At 38.7% G+C, this 12,549-nt stretch overlaps 1 long non-coding RNA gene across 2 annotated transcripts in view; it reads left to right on the top strand.

Annotated features, from left to right (window-relative positions):
* Positions 1 to 4,833: 4,833 nt before the first annotated feature.
* LOC129186732 (uncharacterized) overlaps positions 4,834 to 12,549 on the top strand; it is a 41,997-nt gene continuing 34,281 nt past the window's right edge. For both annotated transcript variants that reach the window (XR_008572286.1, XR_008572285.1), the window contains exons 1-2: positions 4,834 to 4,971; positions 8,983 to 9,125. This is a non-coding gene — a long non-coding RNA (uncharacterized LOC129186732). The remainder of the gene's footprint in view (positions 4,972 to 8,982; positions 9,126 to 12,549) is intronic.

Below are 12,549 nucleotides of genomic sequence, written 5' to 3'. Positions count from 1 at the left end.
CCAAGCAGATGTGGACTACCCTGTTAAAAGCCCTCTTCCACCCCTAGCAGACATGCAACCCCTCCCACATGGTCTAATCTCAGCCAGAGAGGACCATCTGCTCTGTTCCAGCCCTCTGACATTCACACAGCCACATCTGGACCCCCGCCTCCTTTTTTTATCCCCTCTTTATGGTCTGTCGTCTGGATGAGGGCTGTAAGGATTGAACAAGCAAGCCACCCCATATGTCACTCAAAACATGAAAGATGAAAAATGGAAAGTACAAATACTAACGTTAAGTGTATTTCACAACTATGATTGAAAATGATGAGTGTGCCATCATGTTTCTACACACAAAAGAGGCAAGTGAATTCAGCTTTATTTCTAATCCCTGCGTTAATCCACTGAATGTTAAGACTGACATGGCAACCACACAAGTTGAAGCTAAACTTTGCATCAACCATATTTGTTTTACATTACATCTGAATGGCTGAACGTTGCATTTGCTGACAGTGGAACACTCCAAAAGTCACAAAATTCAACCAAAATGCTCAGGAAAAATCCATAAAAGTAAGGGTGTATGGCATAATTACGATTCGGTATGTACCCTGGTATTAAGGTAACTGTTCAGTTTAAGGAAACAAAACACTACAACATTAAACAGTAGGTCATTCTCAAATAAATAAAATTCTCAACTAAAAACTAAAAATGTTTTTTAAAAAGAAATTAAATCAGATGAACTAATATATAATATCTAAATGTTTACAATGTTTCCTTTTCGGGAAAACGCAACAATGCAGACAAGTGCAACATTAACAGTTTGATCAGCCTCAATTATTATTATTATTATTATTTTTTTTATTCTTATTTTAGTCTTAGGAAGTTAAAGTTCCTTATTGGCTGAAGTGCAGCATTAATCGTTCCAGCTTGTAGCTCCATTCTCGATCTCTACTAGTGGCACACTGCTGTGGTCTTATCCACTTCTTTTTGTCCATTTACATATTTCACCGGGAACGCCAAGTGTTCCCAAACAGGAGACTTCAACGACTGCAAAGAGTTTTCAAGTTCTGGCTTCTCCTTGGCACAATCGCTAGCCATGACTCTTGCTAACCAAAGGCTGTGCTGCACTATATTTGTTTAGGGAGTCGATGTCTGACTATTTCAAAGTTACACTTCCTGTCCTTCACTTAACGTGTGGGAACTCGGTATGCATCTGTACTGTACCAAATGTTCCATTCCAAAAAATCTGATTACAAATACAGTACATGTACCGTTACACCCCTACTCAAAACACAACATGCAGGTCTAACCAACATTATTTGTGACGTCAGCAAATCTTGTGAGACTTCAGCTCAGTGAGCATTGAAAGGATTAACCAAGTATGTACCGGTATTTTGTGATGCCATCATGAAAGCAAAATGTCTCCAATCCTGACTTCCTGTACTGTCTCAACCTTCTAAACGCTAACTAGGCCACATGATATTTATTTATAGCATATCACTAAAAATAAGTGCTCTCTCTTTGAGTTATACATAGCTGCTTGACATTTTTGATTATTTCTCTCTTCATAGCCGCACCCCTTGTAGATCACGCTGCGATTTCATTTCCAAGCCAAGACCACCGATAAATCATGACGGCTCAAGGCTGCGTCATGCACAAAACGCTGACAACTTATTGGCCGCACAATAACCGTAAACTGATAAATCTTATCTAAATGACACTGTTATATTTTGCTGTCCATTTGCTGCTTTGATTTTCATCAACTGTGACATGACCTCAAGGTTTTAATGTCTTTTTCTACCAAATGCAATTCTCAACCCATGTTCTGTTCAACATCACAGCAAGTACCTTATTGATTTTAAACATAACCTGTGGCACATAACGGCAGATGTCCCAAATAATATCAGCTCATGTTCAGACCACTCTTTAATGCTTCAGACCTAAAAAAAAAAAAACGATACTTAGTGTGTGTTTTGTTGCGATTTGCTTAGCGTTCAAGCTTGTATTTTTGTCATGGGACCAAAGCTGGAGTTGTACAGAACATATTCATAAAGTTGGGACTGATATCTAGGGACTTTCAACCAAAATCACTTAAGTTCTTACATGAATAGCTATAGCATTATACTGCCAAAAAATTTTACTCTTATGAGCTATTTTTGCTGTCATTGTTATATTTGTCCAATCAAATGTAGCTTTTGTTGTATCAGGCATTAAAATGAACAAGAAAATCCTGAAACCGTGACTAACCTTTCAACTTCATCCATTAAGATGACAAAAATGGTTCCTTCCACAAGAGATCCCACAAGACTATCTCTCTTTTGTTGAGCTAAGGCGTGTATCCTTGTAGCCACTTAACTGAAGTGCAAAACAGCAACATGAAAGCCAAAGTACTGTACATACACTGTACATGTTAGATTGACATGATTTTGAGGGTAATTGACTCTGCCAGCCTGCCAGCGTGTGTTTTGGTGCAGTGGGTGAGTGCAGTTTGCCACAACCATGCACTGATGCTCACTACTGCATATGCCAACAGTGCCCACATTCACCTCTCATCCCACCCCGTGTCCAACCGTGCTCTATTGGCCAAATATCACAACAAGGCAAACATGTAACGTATTTATTCCTTTGCAGTGTTAGCTTGTCTCTCAGGTATACTGATATGAGCAAGGCTTGCGTTGATCCTGAGTGTCCTTGCGGTATTGAGGTCAAATATGGAGGGGATTTTCTCTCTTGGTGAACTCATGCGTGATCTAAATAGATGAGAGAGGGTGGTTGCATGTGATCCTAGCTGCAAAAGCATTGCACTGGCACGGATTAATAGCATGTTCACTACATGCATACAGTGTCAATCTTATACAAGCAAAGCAGAGCACAACTGCTGGTGTCAGCTTGTGACTTCATAATAACAGCAGCCTCTTTCAGCCTGCCAGATTTTTACCATCTCACTGGAACAGAATGTAGGGGACAAAGGCGAGCCGGCAATTTTGCAGCTTTGGCAGTAGTCTTAAAAGAAAATTGCACTTTTAAAAAAAAATGTATCCATCACCCACAACCCCTTCGTGAGACAAGACCACAGGTCTTTCCCTTGTACTGGCAGTTTTTCACTAAGAATGGATGTAATTGTGATTCACCTATTCCGCATATAAAGCCCTCGAAAAAAAACTCAGAAAATCTTTTATATACATGCTGTAACCATGTAGTAACAGGCACATTCATAATAACATGTAACTTACATTATAACTTACAGTATTTTGGTCATTTTAAGCATTACGGGAGCTTCTTTCCTGGGCACACTGATTTCACAGAGCGCAGAGTAGCAACTAACGCTACTAACGAACGTGGCATACAGTGTTACCATGGATGGAAAGGCCTTGTGTATCTGGCGGGAAGGACACTGCTCCAAGAGACTGCATCACAACAAACAAGAATTGACCCTGCAGTAGTATAAACTTTTTTCCACCTACGCATAATCAACTGGAAAAGATGCCGCAGGCCAGCTGGACCAGGCAGACAACTGTCGATCCAGTAAAACACCATGATATTGATTCTGATTCTGACAAATATTCCCACCAAATGCTAGGGTGTGAAAGCACAATTGTGCAATATCCATCCATCCATTTTCTATGTCCTCATCTCAGGTGAGCTGGAGCCTATCCCAGCTGAATTTGGGGCCACCCTGGACCGGATGCTAGTCAATCACAGAGCATATTCACTCACAACCTATGATAATTCAGAGTCTCCAATTAGTCCAACATGCATGTTTTGAAATTTGGGAGAAAGCTGAAGTACCCGGAGAAACACCATACAAGCAAAGTGAGATTTTTTTTTTTTAACTTGTCTGAACTTAGAGGACGTCCCTGTTATCTGTTACATCAAGCACATCTCCCTTTTCAGTCATGCAACCTGAGCTTGCTGCTGCTGCGCACACATCTCGGAACTCTAATCCCACTGGTTGCCACCGAGCTATTACTCATTCAAAGCTTCCTCTCCAGGGGTTGTCTTACTCTGTCCTGAAAGTCTCCTGTATTTGTAGACCAGGGGCCGACAGCAGCAGTAAATAAATCAGTTTCACTTGATACACCTTTTATTCACTGTATGTTACACAAAATATCAATATATCAAACTACTGTGATATTTAACCCTACAATGGATTATCCATACGCTCTCGCTGTGTATCATTTCTTTTTATTATTTTAAAATACAGCTGCTACAAACGTCTTCCACCATTCTACCTTTTACATGTCATCCAGGAGGATCTCCTCATGAGAGTGGCAGAAAATAGGGCGCATGTCACAGAAGAAGAAGAAAAGAAAGCTGAACAAAATACAAACAAACAAATGCCGCCCTTATGGCGAACTCGGGCAGTGAAGTTAAACAGTTAAACGGCGTAGTTGAAATGTGGACTCACTTTGGCTTTTATAGCTTGGATGAGACAACACTGACTTTGCAGGATGTAAGAATACAGAATAAATTGCGTCATTTAAAGTCCCCCCAAAAAGTAGAGCTTAGCTTAATCAATAATACCAAACAGTGGCGGACAGTGTATTTGGTACCGGGGCCTTCAATGGGGACTTAAAAGAAAACTGTCCTTTTTTTTTGGAATTTTGCCCATCGCCCACAATTTGTAGGTAGCTAGCATGAGGCAGCTAACAATATATGCAATGGGACACACCTATTTCAACTACAAAGCCCTCTAAAAAAAACCTTAAAAAATGTATTGCGTTTTATAACGTGACCTGCATATTAACCAAGCTACAGCAACATTGTTATTGTAGGAGCTAACGCCAAAGAACTACTTTTCAGGCATAGTGACACAGCGCCTCACTCAGAGCGCCGCCCTCACAACGCCTTACTGAGAGGTAAAGTAAGCCAGTGTAGTTTCTGCATCGCCTGTGAGTTTGAACTGAATTTACCAGCTCAACGGGGAGCACAAGTCTTGTGCTGAAAGATACAGCCATCCCATCCGTGGGCTTCCCAGTGAGAGCGAACATTGTAAGTAACTGTTGCATTATGGTTTTATTGTGTCTGTGAAATTTTTAGCACTAGTGCTACATGCTAACGCTATGAGAATGGCTTTGTGTTTCACTATAGCTGGATCTACATGGGCGGAGTAAAAGTAAAAAGTAGTTGTTGTCAAGGTTCTCACAAAGTTTGCGATGATTAGTGATAGCAAACGCTCTCTCTGTGTTGCTCTTTTTGACGGAAGTAGCGTTCGTTGCTATGGGCTCTGTGAAGTCAATGCGTCTAGGTATGAAGTTCCGGTAATGCTTAAAATGATCAAAATACGGCAAAATACTGCAAGTATTACATATTATCATAAGTGAACCTGTTACTACATGTTTACAGTAAGTATATAAAACGATGAAACATTGTTGGAGGTTTTTGGAGGTGTTTTAATAGTGGGCTGCATGGGAATCCCATTATGTGCATTGTTAGCTGCCTCGTGCTAGCGTTTTTTTCTCTATTTAGAATGAGCAGAAAAGAGAAAGACGTGTGTTCATGTCTCACATAAGATGGGCAACATTTTTAAAAAAAAGTGCAATTTTGCTTTAACTGGATAGAATTTTTCTTGTAATACACTGTGAGGGCCAGTATTTAAAAAAATAAAACAAAACAAAACAATGATACTATGGGATTTCAAGGAAAACTGCACTGATTCTAGAATTTTGCCATTCATCCACAATCCTTATGTGAAACATGAACATATATGTCTTTCCCTTTTCTGTTCTTTCTAAAGAGAGAAAAACAGATAGCATGAGGGAGCTAACAATGTACAGTACGTAAAGGGACACACCTATTTCTACTATAAGGCCCTCTAAAAAACCTCCAACAACTTGTTATGGTTTTAACAGGTACATTCATGATAACATGTAATACTTAGTGTTTTGCCCTATTTGATCATTTTAAACATGACCGAAATGTCTTTCCTGGGCGCGTTGATTTCACTGAGCCCATAGATAAGAACTATCGCTACTTACGTCAAAAATAGCAGCATAGAAAGTGATTGTCTGTTTGCAACTACTTATCATGGCAGGCTTCGTGAGAGCTGCCGCCGACAACTACTTTTGAACAAATGAGGATCCAGAACCTTATCTTTTTTAGCCTGAATATACGAGAAAAAAAGATCCTTTAAACCCCAGTCCCATGCGCCAAATGCCAGCATCATTACTCGATATTCAGGAACTCGATAATTTGGCAGCCATGTGTATGCGTGTCTGTTTTCCTCATCTCTCGCCTCCAAACAGCTTTTACCCACAGGCCATCAGGCTCCTCAACGAAGCACTCGCACACGCCGCACGCAACACACGCACACACTCGTAGCACTTTATTTATTTATTTATTTGTATTATTTACTTGTATTAATGTCTCTTCTGTTGTTGTTGCTTAATTTATTGGTATATATGTTTATGTGTTTATGTTTCTTATGTTCTTATTCTTTCATTTGTTTTCTTTCTTTTCTTGGGAGAATGAACAGAATAAGATTTTCATTGCATGGTATAACTGCTGTTGTACTATGCACATGACAATAAAACTCTCTTGAATCTTGAAATAGGCAGGAAGAGAGTTCACTCTGTGCATTGGTTCAGCACCTTGGCTCATTTGTTCCATAGAACAACGGCATGAACGGAGTGAGCCCTTTTTTTAACTCATACAGTCCCTTTGTCTCGGTGGGTGGAGGAAGGGCCGGTACCATACACAATCACCCCAGAAGATTGTAACGCAGTAGAATTTAAATTACTAAATTGCAATATATTGTCATATATTTTTTATATTTTTTCATTGTACTTTTCTTGAAAGTAACGTTAAAATCTCATCTCGTCTGGTATGCCGAATCTTGTGTATCATCTCGTCTCGTGAGCTGAGTGTCTTGTGACACCCCTAGTCATTACCCACTGCAAATTAACTCGAACACTATACATCGTATAGTATACGTATACACACAGTACCATGATTGAGAAAGCAAGACACCCACTTAACCCTCTCTTCGAATACATTGTCACCAATATGCCTGACTTTCATTTCTGTTAGTAACTTCAAGCATTAGTAACTTCCACGGTGATTGGTTGTGCCTGTAAAGTTGGTACTCAGCCAAATATAACAAGCGTGACGGCTTGATGATGAATGGTTTAGAGCAGTGATGCCCAACCCCCGGGCGGTTCGAAAAAATAATCTCCATGATGTTTTATTTTGAAAAGTGGCCGGATTCTCTCTGTTACATCCGTCTCACTTGACGCATGTCCATCGTACGTGTGCTAACTTTCTCTCGCCGAACAGACAGACTACTACTGTATTTTTACCATTTTTCTTTCACCTCATATTTGGTGTCAAATGCTGATACTATGTGGGAATGCATGAAGGTAAGTTTTGATGACTTATTGAGTGCTAATGTGCACATTTGCCTCAAGTGAACTCATGCTAGCACACAGCCTTTTACCACACACGTCAAACAGGGATGTAATAATTTCTCTGGAAAATTGCTAGTAGTGTTTAAGTGACATGGGCTCTCCCAGTTCTGACAAAAACATCTAACATATATTATACATACCTACACGAGTGGAAGCAGTGCAGCCAAGAGACATGCTACAAAATGAAGATGACAAGTTGCTGGGAATAAATGAATACAACTTCATGAAACAAATACTAGTATTTAAGTTGTAAATGTAGGTCAGTGCTTCTGATAGTGTTTAGGCTTTGCTGGCCCTGACTGCTCACCGCTGATATACTGATACCAAATAATCCACCTTGAAAGAGATTCACCTCGGGTATATGTTTGAATGGTGTCGTGAGGTGTCATGCATTTACTGAGAATAAATCCTGGATTTGTATGTAGTTTTTTTATGTAAAAAAAAAGAAAAAAACAACCAAACGACGATGATGAAAACAGCAATAGTAGCCAGTGAAGTTATGTAACATGCATGTATATTATAATTATATTCCCTTATAGCAAAAAAAAAAAAAACAACAGCAGGAAAAATGGAAAAATCTGCAGTTATTTTACAAGAATCAAGTCAAAATATTGAGAGAAAATAATTTTACGCAAAGAAGTTGTGATTTTTCAATAATATTATGAGAAAATATAACGTTAATTTAGGAGCATAAAGTTGAAATATTAAAGAAAAAAGACATAATTATTTAAAAGTCATAATATTATGAGAAACAAACAAAACAATAAATAATGTTGCCATTTTGGGAAAATTAGGTTGCTAAAAAAGTTATAATATTATGAGAATAAAGTCAAAATATGGGAATAAAGTAATAATTACACAAAGAAGATGTAAGTAGTTTACATTAAAAAAAACAACAGCAGATGTGGAAACAACAGCTGCAATTTTATGAGAATAAAGTAAACATATTAGGACAAAAATGTATTCTAACGAGAACAAAGTCGCAATTTTATGAGAATAAACTCATAATATTAGGAAAATAATTCATTTTAGTAGCAATGAGTTGAATTATTAATGAAAAAATGTAAGTCATAATTTTATGAGAAACAATCAAGACAAAATAATATTATAGGAAAAAAATCAAAATATTAGAGGAATAATTTACAAAGATTATTTGAGAAAAAAGTTTAAATCTTTGGAAAATAAAAAAAAGACCAAAGTTGATACTAATATACTGTTTCACCTGTATGACAATCAAAGTGGCACTTGCAGCCTTTCATTTTGAAGTATGTGGCCCTCGGTGGAGAAAGTTTGGAAACCCCTGGTCTATGCAAAAGTCTTCGCAATCGCAATCATCATCTTGTTAACTCAGATTAAGCTTTACATGGAATGATTCCATCATGCCTGCAATGAATGCGGTTATACTTGTGGTGATGTACAGTACTTCATCATTAGTTCATCATACACCAGTGAGCATGATGACCTCTTCAATGCCTCACATACATTCACATGCAGTAATGGGTTGTAGGGGGGCAGGAAGTGACAGATGAAAGTCACTGACTGGTTCACGAGGCCACACCATTATTTTATTTTATTTTTTTTTAAATGCCACTTCCAGTTAGTTGTGGAGGCGTAGAAGAAGGCGAGTCGAGGCGGCCACACTCGGGGCCACGCTTCCCAGCATCCCTCCCTGCTCCATGTTCCCGCCTCGGCTTCCAAGAGCTCAGGCCCCCGGCTGTGTTGCCGTGACAACGGGATGAGGTAAATGGTTGCAGGAGAATCCTCCTCACGACCGCCGCCGTCACGTTCCTATTTCACTCAAGGGCTGATTTGTGTCCGACGGGGACACCTCTGCTATGATTGCACTGTTTTTAGTTTTTTTTTTAGCCAAAATGACCCATCGTCATTTATGTGATGGACTTTTATCCTGTGGCAAATACACACAAGAGAACACAGTGACAAATGCACATAAGAGAGAACGCATGGATAAATGCATTTATGCAGCTGCACAACTTGACTCTGCATTAAGGAGATTGCTTGCAAATTCACCAGATGAATGTTATGCAAGCAGGTGGCATTAAACCTTTTTTTTTTCTTAAGCCTCTAATTTTCTCAACGCCCTTTCCTAAAATAGTGCAGCGTTTTGCATAGTGAGGCAGAGCGATCACTGTTCTGGGTGAAATAACACACCGTGCTGTGTTTACAGATGAGGCTGGGACTGTGTGAAATAGAGAGGGATGGGTGTGGAGGGGGGGCTTACTGTTGCTGTTTAGTCATTATTAACACCGTATGTATTTCATAATTCTGTGCTCACAATCACATTTGCAGGTCAACTTAGTGAATAAAACCTAAAATATTTTCTACTGGTTATTATGTTATAAGGATGCATAATAAACATACACTTGACAAAAAAGAAAAAAAGGGTTTTTATTTTTTTTAACCAAACAACAAAATACAGCTACACATACGATGTGTTTGACATTTTGAAATGCATTTATGTGCAGTGACAGCGTCACAGTCGCCACAGCTTAATCTCAATTTGAGTCTGACCAAACATCACCTTGATTTAAGATCGTGCGGCCTCGTATGCGTCTGATAAAGCCATATGTGAAAGGCGGCCACCAGGTGTCGCCACTTTCCGGGTTCACAATGTCAGAACTGACCCCGGGGTCTGGCCTGTAAATAAACACTCCGTTCCAAAAGGTTTAATATAAAAATAGACATGAATCTAAGAGTTGAACGGTAGTTAACGCAACAGTGCATGCTCTGATGTTCTGGTGTGTTTGTTAACCAAATGAGCAAGAGAAATGAAGCTGTCATGCCAACATATGCTTCAAGCTAAGAGCTAAACTAACGTAAGAGTCAATACAGCAACTACACAGTAGTTGGAAATGATAATATGTATAAAAAAACTCCCTCTTGGATTCTTCCACTGCAGAAAACAATCTCATGCCTCAACATACTGAATGATTGCACTTTGTTTGTGAGTTTGAACTGTCAAGTTTGATTACGGAACATGTGAACTAGCATCTTTCGTAGTTATTTCTATATGCAAATCAGAGTTCGGATGGCACCCTTAAGTTCTACAAATACAGTCATTACAAAAATTGTTAGATCGCCCTTGTTTCTTCAGTTTCTTGCTCATTTATGCCTAATACAACCAAAGTTACCTTTGTTTGGACAAATATAACAATGACAACAAGAATAGCTCATAAGAGTAATTTTGTTTGGCAGTACAATGCTATATGTAGCTATTCATGTAGAACTTAAGTGATTTTGGTTATTATCAACAAAACCATGGAAGTTGCTAGATATCAGCTCTTAACTTAACTCAGCTCTTAACTCTCATGAGCTCTATTTATCCCAACAAATGTACCTGTAGTTGTACCAGGCATTAAAATGGATCAATAAACTGAAGAAGCAAGGGGGCTCTAATCCTTTTTTCCATGATTGTACGCAACCAGTCATAATTTTTCACTGTAATGTTAAAGGAAATTGTAATGACAGACCCCAGGCCAAAATTGAAAGGAAACCTTTCAAACAGCAACGTTTAATACATAATCAAGGAGGCTTAGGGAAATAAGAGCAGTGAAAGAGGCAAGTGCAGCTCCTTCATTGCTTTTGACAGTATTCTGCTAGCCACTGGCATTAGCATCATGTTTACTGATGCGGGGATTAAAACCAGTGCAAAAACCCCATAAATAAACACAAACTGGAATATCATCTTAGTAAAAAACTCTTACATGTTAATTAGGACTTTTGTGTGTTACGCGTCTGCGTGGAGACAGTAAAGCTGGTTTGCAACATTGGTGCGTGAATCTTACCAGTTTCCTCTGAAGCAATTTTGGCCATAAAGTCGCTGCCTTCATTTCTTGTGTTATTTCCACTGTTGGGAGTAACAGCGTTATTGTTGTCCAGTAACTGGTAATCTTATTAATTACTATTTGAAACTTTACAACACTGTTGCCATTTGCGATAGTGAATTGTGGCGTTTGTTATGCACTGATATCTTAACAACGATCTGGATGTTGCTTCAGTTGCCATTGATCACTACTACGACACAGGGAGCTAAATAGCTATTCAATAAGAGTTGTGGTTGCTGACTGTCAAGTAAACACTTCCTCCTAGAGTTGCAGGCCATGAGCTTACCCTGTAGCCCTCAGCTTAAATCTGCAATGCAATGCAATAATTAGTTACATTTATGAATGAGTCATTTTCTAATAAGTCAATTACTATTTTGAGGAAATTAACTAGTAACTATAATTACTTGTGAAAGTAATTTGTCTAACACTGCTTATTTTGCAGTTGTTTCGCATGTTAAGAATGCTTAAGGCTCAAGGTCAACAGACCAGTGTCTTTTTTTGTAAAAAAACAAACAAAAACAAAACAGCATAGGGGACAAATATGTGCTTGTCCATCATTTACATTTCGGGGACTGTCATTCTTTCCATTCCACATCTCAGTTTCATAGAATTATTCATGCCTCACTAGAATGTCAGCTGCAACATGCCTTAACAATAGCAGTGACACAAACACCAATCTTCCGGTACTGAGCATTCGCAGACCCAAACAATAGAGGACTAATAAATAAAGGATGCAATTAGCACATTCAGGCCTCCTTAAATCAGAGTGTTCTGTACTGTTGCCCTGGTGTGTGATAAATGCTGCTCCAGTATTTTTCATAATTAAACCTTTCTTGTAACTTAAGTCATTAGCTTTATGGCGGGGCCTCAGAAGAACTCTATTAAAGCACGACAAGAGACTCCCGTGATAATGGTGGTGATTTATTAATTGAGCGGTTATAGGGCTATTAAATGGACCCAAAGATGTATTGCATTATGATGTTTAATGTTAGAATGATGGTTCATTCAGTGTAATTTAGTGCTGCCTTATGTTGAAAAGAATGACAAAACATACAAACAAAAACAAAAAATCCCAGAGGCCCTCTTCACTTCAACCTGATCTTTGGCAGATGAGGACGATATGGTGTACTTAGGGGTGTCACATCATTAGATTCACCATTAAAGTGCGTTAATTGACACAATAGTTCTACGCAAGCTTTCTTTAATAATACCATATTTTGCCCTAATTGTGAGGATTATACTCGGAGCTAATTTACCTTTCTACACTAATGAAAGTAGAGTATATTCTCTCGATTCATATGATGCTTTTTTTGTGTGTTTGT

The sequence above is a fragment of the Dunckerocampus dactyliophorus genome, chromosome 8 (genome assembly GCF_027744805.1).
Source record: "Dunckerocampus dactyliophorus isolate RoL2022-P2 chromosome 8, RoL_Ddac_1.1, whole genome shotgun sequence".
Taxonomy (NCBI): domain Eukaryota; kingdom Metazoa; phylum Chordata; class Actinopteri; order Syngnathiformes; family Syngnathidae; genus Dunckerocampus; species Dunckerocampus dactyliophorus.
The sequence above is the reverse complement of the archived record's forward strand: the minus strand, read 5'-3'. Positions and strand labels throughout refer to the sequence as shown.